Source organism: Astyanax mexicanus, chromosome 7 (assembly GCF_023375975.1).
Source record: "Astyanax mexicanus isolate ESR-SI-001 chromosome 7, AstMex3_surface, whole genome shotgun sequence".
Taxonomy (NCBI): domain Eukaryota; kingdom Metazoa; phylum Chordata; class Actinopteri; order Characiformes; family Acestrorhamphidae; genus Astyanax; species Astyanax mexicanus.
In genome coordinates this window covers 37,370,106-37,391,055 of record NC_064414.1, presented here as the reverse complement: position 1 = coordinate 37,391,055, position 20,950 = coordinate 37,370,106, and the positions used below count along the sequence as shown (strand labels likewise).

The following is a 20,950-nucleotide window of genomic DNA, read 5'->3' as shown; positions in this document are numbered from 1 at the left end:
GCATATAGTCACAATCACACAAAAAACTTGTATCTCCATTTTTTTTCAGTTTTTCACTTTTTTAATATACTGTGAATCTGGGGGGCAAATTACTTACAATAACATTTTCATTGCATTTCTTTTTTTTTTTGACCTTTGGTAAAGTTTCTCGGAGATATAAGGTTTTTGTGTGACAATAATATTGTTCCAGTTGTTCAATACCATCAGTGAAGCTGCTGCCAGACTTACACTATCCTACTGTGATTGTCTTTAATTTTCATCAGTATTAAAGACTGATTCATATCAGAATTTATGGCTACCACCAATGACATTTTTTTTATTAGTCATCTAAATTAATTAAAATTTTCCTCTAAAAAGTTATATTGAGACTTTTACATTTCTAGTATTTTTTTTTTTACACAAAAAACAATGAATAGTTACGGTCAGGCATATGGCATTTCTTACACAAAGAAATTTGCTTAAAATAATGGCTGGAGTAAAATAGTAAGATATGGTTTAAAAAGCCCAAAGCACCCAAACACAAACTTAACACTATTATAATGATGATGTTTAGTGGCTAAAAGATGGACGGATTTTAAAAAGCTTCCCCACTAAAGATTAACAAACATTAATAGACAATAGGTACAGTGGTTTTAACGTTTCTGATGGTCTGTTGTCCAGAATAGCACATATGGGTTTTTTTCAGGTGCTTGTGCATCATGTTAGAGCTGCTGTGGTAAACCATCAACCAACTTTGCCCAGTGTGACATTAAAAAAAAAAACCTCTGAGTTTGAGGCTAGATTTAGATTTCATGTACTCCTATTATTTACACTTTCTGTGGCTTTTGAATGTTAACATACATATTTCTGACCATAGCCAGTAATGACTGGTCTCATGCAGATAGTTTTTATAGTTCTAAAAAGCTAAATTCAGTTCAAATTCAAACAATAAACAATGTGTCTATTTAAATTTTGATGTCGATTGATATTTCAATGTCCTTATGTCAAGTAATCACTGTAGCTCTGTCAGTTTTTGGGGCAACTTGGGGCAGCAAGAAGGAAGGTGGTGTTGTGTTATCCACTACGCTGCCTTCTTTGGGTAAGACTCTTAACATTACATCTGAAATTAAGGAAGATGGTCTGTAAGTATGTAAGGGGGAAGCTAGTGATCGGTCACAAAATAATGTTACTGTATGTAGCATAAAAATCTCCTGGTAGAACTTTTCCTAGAGCTTTTATTTTGAAATTTGGTGTACATAGTCTAAAAAGTTGTGTAGCACTGCTTCTCCAGGCCACTCCACAGCCTGAACAAACTTCACAAATATATGCTCAGGATAGATAACTTTTTGTATCTGCATATACATAACAGGCCCGGGAGCGTAGTTGTCAAAACCGAAAGTCAAAAGTCGTCTTTAATTACACTTCATATGAAAACGATTATCTCTTCACTTCAGCGCAGCGCAGGACTGACAGGAAGGTAGTTACGAGAGGCTCCACACTACAGCTCTACTGCTGGGGCCTGAAATAGCCCTGCCTCACTGCCTCACTTCCACTACATTTCCACAGTCATTTCTGGCTTTGCTCTATTCATTCTGCGGTGCAGGAAGGTGAACAGGCCAAGAGCATAAAGTAAATGCGTCTTAATGGACACTGACCACTGAGTTAAAGTATGGATAATATGGCTACCGGACGTGAACACGGCTGTAGCCTCGTGCTCTGCTGGACGTTTACAGCGGAGTGGAGGAAATGGGCATTAATCATGCATTACCATTGACTGCGCTCCTTCGCAAGCACAGCCCTCACTCTCACGCTCGAGCTCTCCACTGCATCTCGGCACATGACTGGCCTGCGCAATTGGTCAGTGGGGTTAAGAGGTCAAGTGTCTTGTCATTTTTCCAATGCACTTTGGAGGAGGGCAGCATCTTTGTACTGCTGGACTCCACTCCCACCAGCACTGAAATACCTCCATTTCGTCCTGTAGATCATCAGTGTAGTAGAGCTTAGATCAGGCCCAAAATATCCAGCCCGACCTGGCCCGAGCCTGTGCACGTTCTGCCCGAGCCCAAATTAAACCCAAATGTTTGTTTTTGTGAGAAGAGCGTTAAAACTGAGCTTTTTAAAACAATTTTAGTGCTGTTTGAATAGGCAAAATCTGTTCAGAATGATGGTAATTAACAGTGCAACACTGAAGAAGCATAGACATATTATTTAAGAACAATGTTTATTAAGAACCGATCTCCTCGTCTACTCTAATATATTGTCAAATGTCTAAGAAAATAAAATACTTTCTGAACAAGCTATTTTTTCCAGTCACAATCATTGCACCCCACTGTGCTCTCTGTCCATTGTGGACTGTAAGGCCTTTCATCCACCATCAGGCCTCGCTCGAATTGCTCACATTAATTCACAGTGCCTTGCCATGGGCAGGCTGGGCAGCATGTTCAACCTCACTCACAAGATAACACCACGCAACTTATACAGTTGCGGGCATTCCCAGAGGAAATACCTTATGGCCTGTTTAATTGATCAGTGGGGGGATAAGAGGTCAAGTGTCCATCTAGCGCAAACTATCAAACCTCGCACAAATTCAAAGTTCAGTAATTCACACTCTTGCCAGTCTTGCCATGAGCATGCTGACCAGTGTTCAAACCAAAATTACATATTTATTAGGGGCAAAATTATATAAACCTCTAGGATTAGCAGTTAGTTTGAAGGTGAAATTAGAGTCGGCTGTTTTCAATCAATGGGATGACAAGCAGGTGTGAGTGAGCAGAACCCTGTTTTATTTAAACAACAGGGATCTCTCTATAAGTCTGCTCTTCACAACTTGTGTGTGGAAGTGTATCATGGTACAAACAAAGAAGATTTCTAAGGACCTCAGACAAAAAGTTGTTGATCTTCATCAGACTGGAAAAGGTTGGAAAACCATCAGACCAGTCAGACAGATTGTGCACAAATAGAATTTATTCAAGGCCACTGTTACCCTCCCAAGGAGTGATTGACCAATAAAGATCAATTCAAGAGCAAGATGTCTAATTGTCTGCGAGATCACAAAGGACCTAGGGTAACTTCTAAGCAAATGAAGGCCTTTTTCACCTTGGCTAGTGTTCATTTCCACCAGGAAAACACTGAACAACAATGGTGTCCATGGCAAGGTTGCAAGAAAAAAGCCACTGCTCTGCTAAAAGATCATTGCTGCACGTCTGCATTTTGTTAATCATCACATGGACAAGCCAGAAGGCTATCAGAGGAAGATTTGGTGGACAGCACCTTCCAAGAATCTTATACCATCTGTGAAACATGGTGGTGTTAGCATCATGCTTTTTGCTGCATCTGGGCCAGGACAGCTTGCCTTCATTGATGGAACAATCAATTCTGTATTATATCAGAGAAATATAAGGCAAATGTCAGGACATCTGTTTATGAACTTAACCTCAAGACAAGGTGAGTCATGCAGCAAGACAATGACCCTAAGCACACAAGCCATTCTTCCAAAGAATGATTTAAGAAGAATAAAGTTTTGAAATGATCTTAAACTCAATAGAAATTTTGTGGAAGGAAATGAATGAAGTGACCAGTTAAGGAAAGGTGAGAAAACCACCCAACATTTTAGAGTTGAAGCTGTTCTGTACAAAGGAATTGGCTAAAATTCCTTCAAGCTGGTGTGCAGGACTGATCAACAGTTACCAGAAATAAAAAGGGGAGGTCATCTTACTTTATAAATGAATGAGCAAGTATAATATTTTTGTATAATTGGTTTAAGTGGGTTCTCTTTATCCAATGATGATCTTTTAGGTTTTAGGAAAATTATGAAGGTAATTGTCTGTATACAGGTGTGGGAATCCTTAAGCAATTCCTTGAGGTTACACTTTATGACCTGTTCAGTTGGTCAGTAGAGTTAAGAGGTCAAGTGTCTATCATTTTGTCATTTTGTCCTTTTTTTAACGCATCTTCGAGGGCAGCGCTCTACTCCCACCCGCTCTAAACCACCTCCTTATTTTCCTGCAGATCGTTGGTGTAGTGTCTGGGAGTCATTAGAAATGGACACCTGCTTTGTGAATGGGGGTCGAGCAGTGCCACCGCAACTTGTACCCCGACTGCAATCTCATTAAAGGAGGAATCATTCTCTTCACTGTTGTGTTTTCCCCCTCAAGCACAGGACAATAGATAGATAGTTAGGAGCAACCATGTGTGTTCCATGATTAGATTTGTGAGGGATAATTAATCACAAATGGTGCAAGGGAGGAAAACACACACACACACACACACACACACATATGCAGGGCAGCAGCAGCATCATTTGAATATGTGAGTGCTTTAATAAGCTAAGTGATTGATCCCAGGTGAACACTTTGTTGTGGAGATTGCAATGCCCTTTAGGTTTGAATAAACAGAGCCTAAAGCATGCATACACACTCACACACACACACACACACTCGCACGCACACAAGCATAAAGAACTGTCTGGAGATAGCAGTCCTACGAGTCTTTTTGAAGACAGGGGGGCTGACTTCTGCTGCGGTAGTTGGTCACTTATACATAAACATGCTGCATATATGGAACAGACATAACACTCTCTCTGCCTCTGAATCCTCAGGGTCAGGAACGAAGCGCATGTATAGAGTGAAGTATGGATCATGTACTCACAGGGATGAGGATGTCAACAGAACAGCAGCGAGTCTATCACTTTGATGCATTTCTTGTCACTATATACAGTCTGTGAGCACTGAGATGCAATAAATCTCATGGGAGAGGAATCAGCGTTGTGTCCCGTGATTTTTGCCACGTCCCATGTTAGTGAAAAAATGCTGCACTGACCTGCGGGATATGTTTACATGCTCTTCTGTGTCGAATGTGAATGTGATTTCTTTAAAAAAAATTATTTCTATTTTTTTTAGTTCTCATTTTCTCCCCAGTTTACACGGCCAATTAACCAACCCACTCATTACGACTCCTCCTATCACTAGTGATGCCCCAACACACCAGGAGAGTAAAGGCTAGCACAAGCCTCCTCCGACACAGGTGAAGTCAGCCACCGCCTCTATTCGAATCTCTTTCACTTTAGGTAAACAATTTGCCTGAGAGTGTTCCCTTCCACCTTAAATTGCACCTTAAATTTGGCAAATCGACCAGCGTTTCCAAAAGCAATCCAAAGTTTAAATTTTTTTCTTACTAAATGTTATTAGAGCCTGCTAGAGTGGTTAAACAAGGCGTGTCTCATTTTTAGTAAGTTTATCTCTCACACGCATTCAGCAAATTTATGTTCCACCTTAAATCCAGCAGCAGCTCCGTTCAGAGTTCCACTCAGATGTTGCCTTGAAGTGTTATTAAATAATGATAATCATAGTAAAATTATTGTAAATCTCAGGTTAATTCTCCATGTAAACACTAATATTTTTAATAATGGTAGGTCATGTGTTCCTTATACAATTACAACATTATCTGTTCAAATATTTTAATATGTATTTGTTATATATATATATATATATATATATATATATATATATATATATATATATATATATATATATATACACATTAAATTATATTAATACATATGCTAATTATTCATCCAATCAATAACTGATTAATCAGAAAAATGATAGATTTATCGTTTATCAAAATAATGATTTGTTGCAGGGCTTCTAGTTTGGGCATTCCCACGGCAACAGATTGGATTAGCTTGACGTGCACCTCTCTGGAAATGTAACTACGCGTCTCACGATGCGGACAACTGCAGCTCTGATTGGTCCGCTGGGCCTCGTGTTCCCGCCCACACATTCCCGCCTTCGGGGTTTAAAGTGCAGAGCGACGCAGAGTCGCTGATACGTGCACGCAGAAGTATAAACACACTCTCGCTGTATCTGCGTAGGCTATGGTGTAGGTTTGACACGGAAGTATAAATTGGCTGGTAACAAACCATTTACCTGTTTTTTATTGCAGATTAATATGTGTATAAGAGCATCTACAAAAAAAAAAATCTAAAATTATATGTATAATATTCCAATTAACGTTTTATTTTTCCTAGAACTGTGTGGGATCATGAACCATTCATGAGTATTTTTATTATGACTCATGATGTCATTTGCTCTCGTTTTCATATAGTTACTCTGCATGATGAATAAGACTTGCAGACATGCAACAGAGATCATGAAGTTAATTATGGAACTAGTTTTGTGGTGAGCAGTTTGCTTACTGTACTGAACACAGACGCACACACACATACACACACACACACAGACAGACCCACGTACACAAATACTCTTGAGCACACACGTCTTGCAAGTTGAACTTGGGTTATCAGGTGCGCAGGGTGGAAGTTCAGTACCTTATCAGAGTTTCTAGCATTGCATGGTCATCTGTTGGCCACTACCATAAACCCACCCTCTCCCTTACTCCCTCCCTCCCTTTCTGTCTCTCTCTCTCTCTCTCTCTCTCTCTCTCTCTCTCTGTCTCTCCTTCTTTCACACTGTTTGACATGTCGAGCAATAGCTGGCCTTGTTCTCGACTCTAGTCTAGGCTGTTTGCAAAGCTGAAGAGTCTAAAGTCTATAGATAGACGAGAAGGCTGGAATGCAAGGTGTGGACAACTGAGATAATGTTGAGACGAAGTGGGTTGTAGGCCAAGAGGTTCATGTTTGTGTGTGAGTGTGTGTGTGTGTGTGTGTGTGTTGGGGACTAGGGGGAGGGGGCTCTGCTCTGGTTTAGAGTTTAAAGGTCAGACAGTCAGGGCTGCAGCCTGAGGAAAAGCAAGCCCTCCCTTCTTTACTCTCTCTCTCTCTCTTTCTTTCTTTTCTCCTCCTGCTGCTCTCTCCGTCTCAGATTTCAAATTCATTGTCAAAGTCTGACGGCAGTGACAGTGCTGAAAGCAGAAACACCTTCATGCCTATAGATGATTCTCATATGCCTAAGCTTTCTGTCCTCTCTTAACCACACACACACTCTCTCACACACACACACATTTCACACACACAAACTTATTCGTCTGACTCAGACCAGACAAGATAGTCAGTAGACTGGAATGGTTTGTAGATGCTGTGTGTGTGTATGTTTTGGCTATAGTGGTGTGATTTAAGGGGGTGTTATCTGTTCTTTCGTACTGCAGTGGTATCTATAGTGATACTACAGAGTTTCTCACACACCCAGCTATGCTACAGGACTGCTACCGAAAACACCGCCAAGGACTAAGCTAAGCTGGTGGTGCCAAAGGGCCTAGACCAACCCATTTGCTAGTAGTTTTCCCTTCAGATTTCTGAGAAAAATACAAAATATAAAAAAAACATGTTTTTGGTACAAAAGTTACGTCCTATGAAAAATAGTTGCTAATGTAGGATTTGCATCAGTTCAGATAGTAATGGAGATGATGTGTGAGCAAATTCAGTCCTCCATGCATGACTTCAGGAGACCTCAGGAAACTTAGGTCTCAACTTCATCTGGACTTGGACTCGTCTTGGGGTGAGGTGGACTTTGACGGAAGTCCAATGCATCTGTCTAAAGTATTGATTGATACTAAAGATCAACAATCAAAGTAAATAAAACAGATTTTTTCGTAGGTTCACAAACATCCAAACATCCAAGTCAAGACCAAAGCATTTAGTCTTGATCTTGACTTGAACTCGACTGCTGAAAGTCTTGATCTTGACTTGGACTCAACTCTAAACGTCTTGATCTTGACTTGGACTTGACTGCTAAATGTCTTTATCTTGACTTGGACTCGACTGCTAGAAGTCTTGGTATTGACCTGGCCTTGACTGCCAAAAGTCTTGGTATTGAATTGGACTTGACTTCTAAAAGTCTTGTTCTTGACTTAACTGCTAAGAGTCTTTATCTTGACTTGGAGTCGACTGCTAGAAATCTGAATCTTGACATGGAGTCGATTGCTAAGTCTTGGTCTTGACTTGGACTCAACTGCTTAATGTCTTGGTCTTAACTTGACCTCGATTGTTAAAAGTCTTTATCTTGACTTGGAGTTAACTACTAAAAGTCTTGATTTTGACTTGAACTCAACTGATAAAAGTCTTCATTTTGACTTGAACTTCACTGCTAAGTGTCTTGGTCTTGACTTGCACTCAACTGCTAAAAGTCTTGATCTTGACTTGGACTCAACTGCTAGATGTATTGGCCTTGACTCGACTGCTAAAAGTCTGGGTCTTGACTTGGACTCGACTGCTAACTGTCTTGATCTGGACTTGGAGTCAACTGGTAAAAATATTTATCTTGACTTTAACTCAACTGCTAAATGTCTTGTCCTTGACATGGACTCAACTTCTAAAAGCCATTGTCTTAACTTACCCTGACTTGCTCTAGTAGCCATACTGTTAACCACAATACTAACTAGTAGGCTAGCTGGCAGTTAGCACCCTCTCTACAGCATTGCAGCATTGTCTTTGGGACATATGATTAATCAGATGCTACAAAAGATGGTCACCCACCCTTAAAACACAGTTTGACACTCGTAGTTTACAACTTTAGCATAATACTAGAGCTAATAGACTACTAAGGCTAGTAAGTCTGCCAATGGCTGATCGTTGGATACCACTGAAGTCATGCTGGCCAAATGCTAATAGTACAATAGCTCTTCATTTTTTAAAGACTATTGCTTTAAGCTGATTGCAGCAGTGCTCTGTGTCTGAGAGATGGAGGTCCGGGTGGACCGGGGCTGATATGTAGCACAGGTAAAGCCCGTCTGCGTCCACTGCTAACACGCCTCGCTCCTGCTCAGCCGAGGGAAGGCCACAGGGCGGCCCGGGTTAATTGCTGCTGCAGAGCCGAACCGGCAGGGTCACCTTCGCTATGGAAAAGAGAGAGGGAAAAAATGGTAATCATAGAGGACAGCTGAAGTTGAGCCACAGAGGCTTTGGAGGCCGGTTGCTAATGGCTGCAGGGGGTAGAGGGAGAGGAGTTTCGTGTCCATGCTCTACATGGGAATGCAGCCCAGTGTGTTATGTCTAGTGCGCCCACTGTTTTGTGTTAAGGTGACCCCCATGCACTCTGTCTGCAGCCTCAGACTGTTTTGACACTCGCTCTCCAGTGTATGCTCTCAGGCCCAACACACACACATAGGCAAGCTTTACACACATGAAGGAATACATCACAAATGCAATGTGAACACTCTTCATGTCCTGTAATGCCTTCCAAAAAGCCATTGCCTCGTCCTTTTACAACTTCAGGGTCTTTCTCTGGGTGCCCCCTTCTTTCTCTCTTTCTCTTTCTCCCTTTCTCCTCCGCACACACATGCAAATCTCTCTGAAGCAGAGGCTACTTATGTACTTTCCTCAGTTCCTCTTCTCTCTCTCTCTGTCTCTCACCACCCCCTCTCCTTTCTCGCTCTCTCTCTCTCACTCCCGCTCTCTCTCTCTCTCTCAGACTAAAGGCAGCTGAGGTGAGAGGTCAGTGGTGGCTGGGCTGTAGATTAAGTTTCACATGACTGAACACCTTTGTTGGTGCGGCCCACTCGAAAGGAAATGTCTGAAGGAGCTTGCATGTCTGAATCTGGGGGAAGGATCATGGACCCCTTCCCCCCAGCACCACAGAACCCCACAGATACCGCCCCCCGTCCCGGATCAGCCGACCCCGGACCCCGACGTCCCCCAACCCCCCTGCCCGAGAACCACACCTGGCCTGTTTGCTCATCCGAAGGGGGTTGTTTTGAACTTGGTATGTGTCGCGATCGAGAAGATCTCCAGGGCCTCACATGCTGAAAAACATGAGGCATTGATGCAGTTTATTAGATTAACATGTGAACTAAATAGTGGAAATGACATATGACATCAGTAACTTTGCTAATCCACTGGGCTCTGTATGTGAGCCCACACTTTCAAATTTTTCAATTTAAGTCCTAAGATAGAACCTTGTGGGACTCCAAAAAATGTAAAGCTAAACCAGATGTTTAGCGAATAATTCACCAAAAAATGTTAATAACGGAATAATAATCTAAAGCAACTTATTTTACTTTAATGTGTGATGAGTTATCATTTACATTTTCATTAGAAAAAACAGAATTATATTGAAATTTCAACCAAAAGAACACTGGTTCTTGAACCAGTTCCATTCAAGCTTATAAGAACTGCAGTGCTTTTCAGAGAACCAGTTTTGTGGTACTTCCACCGTTTTTAGTGGAACCGGACAAAAGTTACATAATAAGTCATTAACAAAGAGCGTTACACAGTGGAAATGCTCCTGTACAAACAGACATGCCCACAGATGTTGTTACGGTTTGCGCTGAAGAACCTAGTATTCTTCGATTCCCGCTACGAATGAACATTCCTGGTTCCGGAACCTACTTTTTTGGTGGAAACGTGGCAAACCGCTTCAAAATTAGGTTGGCGAATCAGAACATTGCCGGTACTTATGTCCTCAACACTTTGAACTATATCAAATGTTTCAGCACCGCAGATATCAGTTTTTTATTATTTTAAACTTCGGTTATAAGGCTTTTTAACCATGCTCTACCTGTATCTCCATGATAAGCGTGCCAACCAATCAGCTCACAGTAGCAGTAATGCTTGTGCTGTACAGTTTAAAACCTGTTTTTTTTGTAGATAAACGGAAGTGTACAGGCTTTTTAGTAAAATACATTATTCTACTTTCTAAAATTAAAGAAATACTCAGAACAAGTAGTTCATTATTATTTTTAATTTAAAGTTTTCAGCTTTTATCTCCATTCACCCCATTCATACAGGACTTATGTGCGGGTTCCCTTAAGGGTTTAACAGTCATTTACTGATATAACAGGGGGGGCAGAAAGTGGTCAGACTCTTATTTCTGTGATCCCATTGACTGTATGTAGCCGCTGCTCCTGACTCCTAGTCGCAGACTGAGCCAGATGTTACACATGTTAAATATTTGTCAGGCGTCTTCGACTGATCTGTGATCAGTGAGCAACAGATTGGCAAGCATCTTTCTTCAGTAGTTCACACTACGTGACTGAGTGAGCGCCCGGTGGTACCCAATTTCCCTCTGAGCAGAGTTTTTATCGGCGATCAACGAAAAACTGTAGGCGACTGAAAAACTTGGCTAAAATCGTGTAGTGTGAACCAGGCATTAGTACATTTTTAGCAAGTTCTGCTCAGTGTTAAAAGTAGAACTCCTTAACCTCTAAAGACTGCTCAAATGCTATCATATGCTGTCATCTTAAAATATTTTAACCCCTTAATCCCCTCAAAATCCCTTGAAGGATCGAGCTGAAAGTATTGGAGGCATTCTCTAGAGGCTTCCACTGGCCACAGTGACAAAAAACAATATACAGATATGAGTAACCTTTCTCCTGAGTTCTTGCAATGCCCCTTGCCATTTCAGTGCATATTGCACCTTGCATACACACAAAGTTAATTTCTAAGGACATGAACAACTGACACAGCCACAAATGCATGCAGGATACATAAGAATGCCATTATACATACTTTAGGACATCGTTAATAACCAGTAATAGCAAGGACCAAGTAAAGGGCCCTACATTTTCCCATATATACCCCCTCCATATACCCACTCCATTTGTAGCTGTGCGTGAAAGCCTTATATATGCAAATGACCTCTGTTTTCGCTGGCCTCTGAGAAAAACAGTCACGAGCTGAAACAACTTAAACAGTGTGAATGGGTGGAGCTAAAGTGCATCAGGCTGAATAGCTGGACATATGCAAATGCAGTCATTTTTTTGTGACAAAACAATACCAATTGATTCAAAATGGACTGTTTTTGTCTAACTTAGGTCATATGGGCTGTAGGTCTAGACATAAATGAATATATCAATACATAGTGTAATGTGTACACATAGTGTAACACAAAATGCTCTAAAAATGATGATATTTCCAGTATATATTCATTTTGTAAGCATATTTTCAGTCAATAACTGTGAGCAGAGAGCCTTATGGAATGGGTTTCCATGGCTGAGCAGCTGCATCCAAGCCTTACATCACCAAACACAATGCAAAGCACCACACATAGTAGTGTAAAGCATGCCGCCACTGAAATCTAGAGCAGTGTAGACATGTTCTCTGGAGTGAAGAATCACAACTCTCGGTCTGACAATCGAATGGACGAGTCTGGTGGTTTGGTGGTTGCCAGGAGAACAGTACTTGTCTGACTGCATTGTGCCAAGTGCAAAGTTTGGTGGAGGGGGGATCATAGTGTGGGCTTGTTTTTTTTTTTTTTTAAAGTTTAGTTTGGCTCCTTGGTTCTAGTAAAAAGAACTCGTAATGCTTCATCATACCAGGAGATTTTGTACAATTACAATTAAAAGCTTCTAGCTTTTTGGAAACAGTTTGGGAAGGACCCCTTCCTGTTCTCTTCCTTCCTGTGGACCAGTGCATAAAGCAATGTCCATAAGTATGTTTGGTGTGGAAGAACTTGACTGGCCTGTACAGAGTCCTGACTTCAAATCGATAGAGGATCTTTTGGATGAATTAAAGCAGAAACTGTGAATCAGGCTTACTTTTCAGACATCAGTGTCTAATCAACATACTCCTAGACCTTGTAGAAAGCCTACCCAGAGTATCTGAAGCTTTTTTTGCTGTTAAAAATGGGTCAACATCATATTAAACCCTATGGGTTAAGAATGAAATGGCACTTTTGTTGAATACTTTTGGCAAAATATTGTATACATCACAAGTATAGTGTATGAAATTAGGAAATATAATTGTGAGTGGAACATTTTTTAGACTTAAAAGCCTAGAGTTCAAGGTAAATTACCTACTGTAGACTACCTATGGATTTTTTTTTAACCGGTCACGGTAAAAAAAAAAAAAAAAAAAAAAAAAAAAAAAAGAAGCAGTTAGTTTGAAATGTAACTGCTTATAGACGTCTGTGGTTACACATTGCTAGCTTGTGTTACATAACACAAATAATATTTCTGACAATGCATTCTATACAAGAGCCGAAGAGTTGATCATGTTACCGGGTTTGTGAAGAGGGAGGAGTTCATTTGTTCCTGGTCGGAGCCGAGCTGCCAGGAGAGTCCCCTAGCTGAAGGATTTTCTGTTTACACACACTCGCCATGACCATTGGGCCATTATGGCCGAATTAATTTGACGGATCAATACTTCCTTCGTCAACATTTTCATTTCCTTCAGTTGCTGTGGGTCAGAGGCCCATTAGTCCTGGTGTCCTCAACACTGGTGAAGCTGGTGTGCATGTTTTTTTATATTTGTGTGTGTGTGTTTGTGTGCATATATGTGTGTGTGTGTGTGTGTGCTAGCTGACATTGCCAAGGTCAGTGCGGCCAGTCGCTAGCCAGAGATCAGTGTCTGACAGGTGAGAGATATCCATCACAATGAGGGCCCCTTCCCATGGTCCTTCACAAAACACACACACACACACACATACACAAACAGAATATGGTATGAACAGTCCCCTAGGCCTAACCTGTCATGAGGTACATATTCATATGTGATGTGTTTGAGTGTGTGTACTCTACACTATGTAGGTTTTATTTCTAGTCCAGGCTGTTCTTAGCCTTATGTGCTTTTGTCTTTGTGTTTGTGCAGACTGTGTGTGTGTGTGTGTGTATGTGTGTACTCCTTGACCTCAGTGCTCCTGGGCTGCTAAGCTGTGTTTGGAGTAGCTGATTGTATCTTATAGTGCTTCCAGCCCAGAGAGGAATGCTGAGGGGTGGGCACAGGTCTCCATTACTTATCATGCTAAATGGCTCGGGTCAGCGTGGTCAACATTCCGGAACCCTGCAGGACCCAGAGGGAAAGGAGCGAAGCACCCCAATGCTAAATTCCCAAAGACCAGCTACTGTACATCTGGACAGCACAGGACATACCTGTTTGCTATTCTGAGTTAGCTGTTAAGACGGTTGAAGTTATAATAAGGATAACTACTCAATTTAATCTGAGTAGTGGTCATTTTCATGTCCAGTAATCAGACTAACAGCCTCTCTAATAGCCTTACAGAATAAATAGCTTAGATTGGCACACTGAAAGCTAGTGTAAAATTTTGGAGATTTGGAGGTACCAACCAGAAATAATGTTTATATTGTTATTTTAATGGCTATGCATCTAAAACTACCTGGTTTACTACAAGAACTGATAAACATTATGCCTAGTCAATGCTAATTGATTAGAGTCCTACAAATCCCCAAATAAAAAAAACGTTAAAAAATGCCAAAAAATTAAAACAACACAGATGGTCAACTTAATATCATTTATTAACATGCATCCATTTTTGCATTTCAGGCCTGTAAAACATTGATCACATTAGAGCCGGGAGATTTAATCAATTAATTTGATTAATTGAGTAACTGTTTTAATTATATATTATATATATAGCTTCTCTCAAAAACCTGTAAAGGACTCTCTTATGGGCAGCTATTTTCATATTTCTTAACTGAAATATTGAACCTTGTTTAATATAAAAGTTGCTTAAAAGGTTGGATGTTGTTTGCTAGTCAAGAAAAAAAATACATGAATTAAACTTTTGTTTTGTATTGGTTTCTTACAAGTTGTATTATGCTTGAATGATTTTGACCTCTTGAAAAAAATGTAAATTAAACAATATTTTGCATATTTGAATGGTGCTGTTTCACCATTCAACCACATCTTCCAATAAACAAGAGAATAAATCAGAATAAATTTAATCTTGTAACAACTACAAAAAAATCTAAATCGTAATTGACAATCGATTGAATATTGGAAAAAAAATATTGAGAATTCTCTTTTTTTCAACATCGCCCAGCCCTAGTCCACATATAGCACTTTTCCACCAAAAGAACTCTGGTCCCTGAACCAGTTCCATTCGAGCTTATAATAATCTTAGTGCTTTTCAGCAAACCAGCTCGCATATCCACCAGTTTTAGTGAAACCGTCAAAATGTCACATCATACTTGGAGAACCTAGTATTCTTTGGTTCCTGCTGTAAACAAATGTTACATTTGTTGGTAGTAACGTGCCTCGGTTCCGATACATCAGCTCACAGACGCCTTGTGCTGAGCGACATCACCCTTTGGAGCGATGCGGGGAGAGAGCACCATCTACCCACCCAGAGGGAGCAAGACCAGTTGTGCTCTCTCAGGGCTCTGGCAGCTGACTGCAAGCTACATGGTCGGGATTCGAACCAGTAATCTCCCAGAGATCTTATTTTCCCCTGGAGAATATGCTGTCTTGAATGCAGCACATGTTTCTCTAGAAGCTAAAAATATGCACAGATTTATTGAATTCTGAGGCAGTGTACCCTGTAATTATTAAAAAAGATATAAAAAGATGCATTGTTCATATAGTTTAATCATTGTATAACTTGCATTAGATTAGTTTTAACAATGTTTCCCTCGACAGAAAAAAGTGTTTTTTAATAATTTTAAGAAATTAAGTTTAACTAGGCACTTGAGGTTGTTCATTAGTGTAATATGATTTGACTATGCCTAATACCATGTTTTTTCTCCACCTTGCGTTGGTCCTAAATGCACCTTTTACTTCTAAATTTAATTCTAAAATCACTGAAATGTCTGTCCTCTAGTGGCTTCTTGCTTCCCTTTAAAGCACAGCCCTTTTTACTCCAACAAGTGACACGAGCGCAGCGTTCCTCTCTGTTTCTGGCACTGCAGCGAGTTCCTGATATCCCAACTCAGCACTCTTCCTTTTTAGAGTCTTGTTAAACTCAGGTAAGCCTTCGGGCCCTCAGCGCGGGTAATTTTTAACCTTTCTGTGGTGTGACTTTATGAGTACAATCCCTACACGTCCTAATTATTTCTGAACTGAGCGGGGGAAGAGAGGCTCTATCTGTCTCTCTTTCTCTCTCGCTCTTCCTCTCTGAGTGTGTTAGCCAGGCCAGGCTGGCATTAGGCTGGCGAGAAATGGGCCCTGATTCAGTGCTGGCAGGGCTTTGATAGGAAAGCTGAGAGAATGAAGAGCAGAGAGGAGAAGAGGAGAAATGAGAGGAGTGCTGTACTGTACAGCCCTATCATTTTAGTGCAAGTGCAGTGCAGTACAAGTGCACTTCTGATCCTGTAATAGTAGTTCTGACTTCTAACACAGGCTTCACACACGTTCCCACACACAAAGTTCTCACAAACTTCTCCAGTCAGAATGGCAGGACCACTGGTGCTGGAGGGCTGGGGTCCAGCGTGATTTAGAGTAGTTTCTGCTTATAGGAGCACTTGAGCTGGAATAGCTATGTTGGCCTTATGGAACTGAACTGGAAGGAGGTAATAATATCTGCTTATGATGCTTATAATGTTCAGAAAGCTAAGGTCATTATTTATATAATGAGCATTTAATGCCTGCAGTTGCTGAAAAAATGTCATACAAAATCACTGTGTAATAATACATTTATAAAAATGTATTCTGAATTAACATACATAATACATAACATAGAGAAATGTTTACCTTTACTTTAAAGTGCACTTTATATCATTTTCTTTTATTTGAGAGGGGTGATTTATTTGCCATATGTGGTATAATATATTTAAGTGTAATTTGTTTGTTAAAACAATTATATTTTCTTATGGTTTAAAATATATTTTAATAATGTGTTTATTTCAGTTCATTTCATAACTTGGTGACTTGGTGACACCACAGCCTTCATACTGTTTTATATATATATATATATATATATATATATATATATATATATATATATATATATATATATATATATATATATATATATATATATATATATTTTTTTTTTTTTAGGGACTGAAAGACACTTGTTGCATGTTTAACTTAATAACTTAATATTTCTTATATTGTCTCCATAATTAGCTGGGGTAAGGATTAAAAAATCAAGGTAATTAGAGAAATTTGGAAAATCCAGATGTATATCTTTGAAATAGAACAAGCTCTCCATGAACAATTCAAATGTTGATCATACACATTTTCATTAAATGGCAATTTTTGCTAAAATGATCCACCCTGTCATTGTTGCATCCATGGCAGGAAATAAAAAAGTAATCAAGGTGGGGAAATGTTTAGCTGATGCTCTTATGTAGAGCCACTTACAAGATTATTCTTATGAGAGAGGTTGGCCAATGTAGTGTTAGGAGTCTTGCCCAAGGACTCTTTTTGGTGTAGTGCAGCATAGTCACCCAGAGCAGGAACTAAACCGCAGCCTCACACATGATCTTATAAACATTTTAAATAGTCAAAAGCACTGTGTTGTGTTTGTGATTGTGTGTGTATATATCATGCTGAGTGTCTTACTCTGTGCCCAAGCAGACACTAATGAGTTAAATAGAGCAGGCAGAGTTTGTTTGCGAGGCAGAGGAACGCACCTGAGCTTGTGTGAGTGTGTGTCTATGTGTGTGTGTGTGTGTATGTGTGAGGTGTGCTACCTCTGGTCGTCTCCTCCCAGGCATACTTTGTACCTGCTTCTGGCTGAGAGCCGTTTGGCCCCTGCTCTGCTTATCTTTCTCACACTCTTCCCAGAAGCCCCAGCTCACTCCACGCCCTCTACCCTCCGGCACTGGTCACATGCTTGACCTGCTCAACTGGCCTGGACCACACCCTGCCTCACATACCTGCTCTACCACTCCTTTCCACAGCGCTCATAGCGAATCCATGGAAGGTACACACAAACACACATAGACAGACACATGCATGCATAGTGCATACACACACATACACACGTACATGCACCATGCATACACACAGAACCACATATACACTCTGAACACACACAAAGGACCCTCCACGCTTACACAAAAGACTGAAGAACAGTGTTTTTCTGGGAGCAGGGCGGTCCAGCCCAGTACGGTTTATTTACTTTGCCTCCTGTGCGGAAAGTGAGCAGATGATTGGCTCGCCTGTCATTAGAGCACGTCGGCGTTCCTGTTAAACCTTCGTCCGCTAGATTAAAAAACACGGCGAGCCCTTTTATGTCACCGAACTCGCACACTGGAAACAATTACCCAAAAATAACAAAATTATCATAACCTCAACTCCTGCCTGCCAAGGCAAAGGCCAAATAATTAGTGTGAAAGTGTGTTTTCATTGTGTAAAGCTGGAGAGCCGTCCAAATTGCCTGTATCTGCATCTCATCCAGTTGGTCAATAAACAGCGATGTCGGCGTCAAACAACTGTGAAATATTTTTTTCTCTCTCCGTCTCTTTTTCCGTATCAGTTTTTCCACCATCACTCTCTTCCTCCTTTTCTCCGGCTCCTCACGAGGCTCAATAAACTAGTCTTGTAATGAACGTTTAATGAGAAGTCTTTAAGAGAAAAGCCAAACCTGATTTTATTTATTTGCGTTTCCTCTCTCCATTCCAAACATTCTCGCGTGATTGATCCCGCGAGGGCGGCAGAGAGAGAGAGAGAGAGCTGCTGGAGGGAGAGTTCAGTTGACTGGGAAAGCCCCTCTTCACAAAAACTCAACGCATCTTCCTGCTCAGCAGATACAACCTGGGCTACACACCCTTTACACACTGCTGCTGTCACACCTGCCACAATCACAGCAGCAAAGTGCTGTCACTGCTGCCACAAATGCTGTGGCCTGACTTGTTTTACTGACAAAGATCAAGGAAATTTCACCTTGGTATGGATTTGTAATTCTGTTCAGAGACAATTATACAATCAGAATGCAGCTAAATTAGTTCCTACGCAATGGAAAGGCCTGCGGGAGATGGACTAAAGGCATTATACCAATTTAAATCAACATCACATAATGATCGTTCAGCCTGAAAATGTTTTAAAAAGCTCAGTTTTTTTTCTACTTATAAAATAAAAGTCAGGTTTAAATCGAGCTCGGGCATATAATGACAGTTTATGGGTTGGATCAGTTTTTTTTTAGGCCCAGTCTAAGCTCTAACTCTTAATAGCATTGCATAGCTCTAGCTGTAATAGTTACATTTTTACCTTGTTTAAGTAAAGATGATGTAATTTTGCTCAAGCTGTTTATTTCAGGGGCCTGATCAGTTTGGACTGATGATGAAAATATGGTAAGAAAGTCTTTAAGGTGTGAATATAAAGCTAAAATTCTTTTAAATCAAGTGAACGTTTGAGTATCACAAATGCAAGGTGGTGTAGAATGGGTTTGGGCACTGGTGCATGCTGGGAGATGGCGAGATGATTGGCACATGGGTGTGTAGTGTGGTAGGGAGGGTCAGGGGCCGGCCTGGGGCAGCGGAGGGGTTTTGGGGGTCTGCCACTGCCTCTCTCTGTCCTCCAGGCCTGGGGTTTGAATGTCAGTTTCTCTAATAACGGGATTCGGTGAAAAGGTCAGCTCCAGTTGTCTGACCACGAGAGAGAAGGAGAGAGAGTGAGGGAGAGAGAGAGAGTGTGAGCGAGAAAGAGGGAGAAAAAGAGAGAGAGAGAGAGGAACGCTATGTTATGCCGGGGGCAGAAATTGATTGTCTGGCGGAGGGAAAGGAAATGAAGAGAAAAAGAAAAATGGAAGGCTGGTGAGCGCAGGGAGAGAGAGGGAGGGTAAGAGTAAGAGAGAGAAAGAAGGAGAGAGAGAGAGAGAGAGAGAGAGGGGGAGGGGAGAGGGCTAGAGGACAGAGGGGTGTCATGGCCAGCCTCAGATATGCATGCCTGCTTTTTAAATTACCATCAGCTCTTTATTACTCTCTCCTCACTCCTTAGCTGGCCTCGACTGTCCACCACACACTGCAGAGAGAGACAACACACTCCCGCTAACACCACCACCAAATCCCTGCTAAATAAAACCAGGAGCCTCCAGTGAATTTGATTAAATCATCCATGCCCTGCGCCAGCCATGCTTTAATAGTGCGCTGCTATAGGTGAAGAGCGATGGTGTGATTCTGAAGAAGAGAGTGGGAAAGACGTATACCTTGAATAAGATGTGAAATGAACAGTTGTAGTGTATTTCATGGTAACCTCCATGACCTGTAAACTTGGTGGGAGACTCCTAAATGAAAAATGTTCCTAATTATCAGATTTGCTGAACAAAATCAGTTTCTTATGTAGCATAATAATAATAAGGGTTTCTTTGATTTTACCAGATTGAAAACATTTGGAATATAGTCATAAGGAAGATGGATGATCACAAGCCATCAAACCAAGCTGAACTGCTTGAATCCTTGCACCAGGAATGGTATAAAGTTACCCAAAAGCAGTGTGTAAGACTGGTGGAGGAGAACGTGCCAAGATGCATGAAAACTGTGATTAAAAACCAGGATTATTGCACCATATATTGATTTCTGAACTCTTAAACCTTTATGAATAGAAACTTGCTTTCTGTGCATTATTTGAGGTCTGAAAGCTCTGCATCTTATTTGTTATTTCAGCCACTTCTCATTTTCTGCAAATAAATGCTCTAAATATAACAATAGTTTTGTTTTAAATTTGGAAGAAATGTTGTCCATAGATTAAAAAAAAATAAATAAAAAATGATTTTACTCAAACATATATAAACCTATAAAAAGCAAAATCAGAGAAACTGATTCAGAAACTGAAGTGGTCTCTTCATTTTTCCTAGAGCTGTATTCACACTACATCATTAATTTTTTATTGACTGTTGTTTAAATGTTTTTAAGTATTTAGTCCTGTTTAAAGGTTAAGAGGTACACATTCTGGATTGCGCTGAGATAATTTTGATATTTGGAGCTAAAATTAGTAAGACACACAGAGTAGTATATTTAAAAAAAACATTTGAAACAATTAAAAAGTGACCAAATGGGAGCTTTTTGCTTGTATTCATGGACTCCTGTATGCATTAGTGATAGACGTCCATTTTTTGCAAACCAAGGCCATCTTTGCAGTTAGTTACAGTCACACACGTCTAGGCTCTGATCTCTGTGAATGGGAAGGGGCAAAAATACTTGAAATTGAATGTCAAATTACCATTCCAAAAAACATATTTTAAAACAGTAATTAGATCTGATATACAACCTCATGAACAGTTTGTAGCATTTGGTTTATTAACAAACATTAACAAAGATTTATTCTGCTTTCGTGTTTGTACAGTAACCCAGGAGCTAACTATTTTTTTTTGTTGCTGTCAGTCCATAAATATCCAATCATATTTCAACCATTGATAGTCTCTTACATTACATACAGATACTGTACACATCACTTACA

The 20,950-nt window shown here is 40.4% G+C and overlaps 1 long non-coding RNA gene across 2 annotated transcripts in view; it reads right to left on the bottom strand.

Moving 5' to 3' along the window:
* The window catches only part of LOC125803000 (uncharacterized), a 124,920-nt gene that overhangs the window by 19,970 nt on the left and 84,000 nt on the right, over positions 1-20,950 (bottom strand). The window lies entirely within an intron of this gene.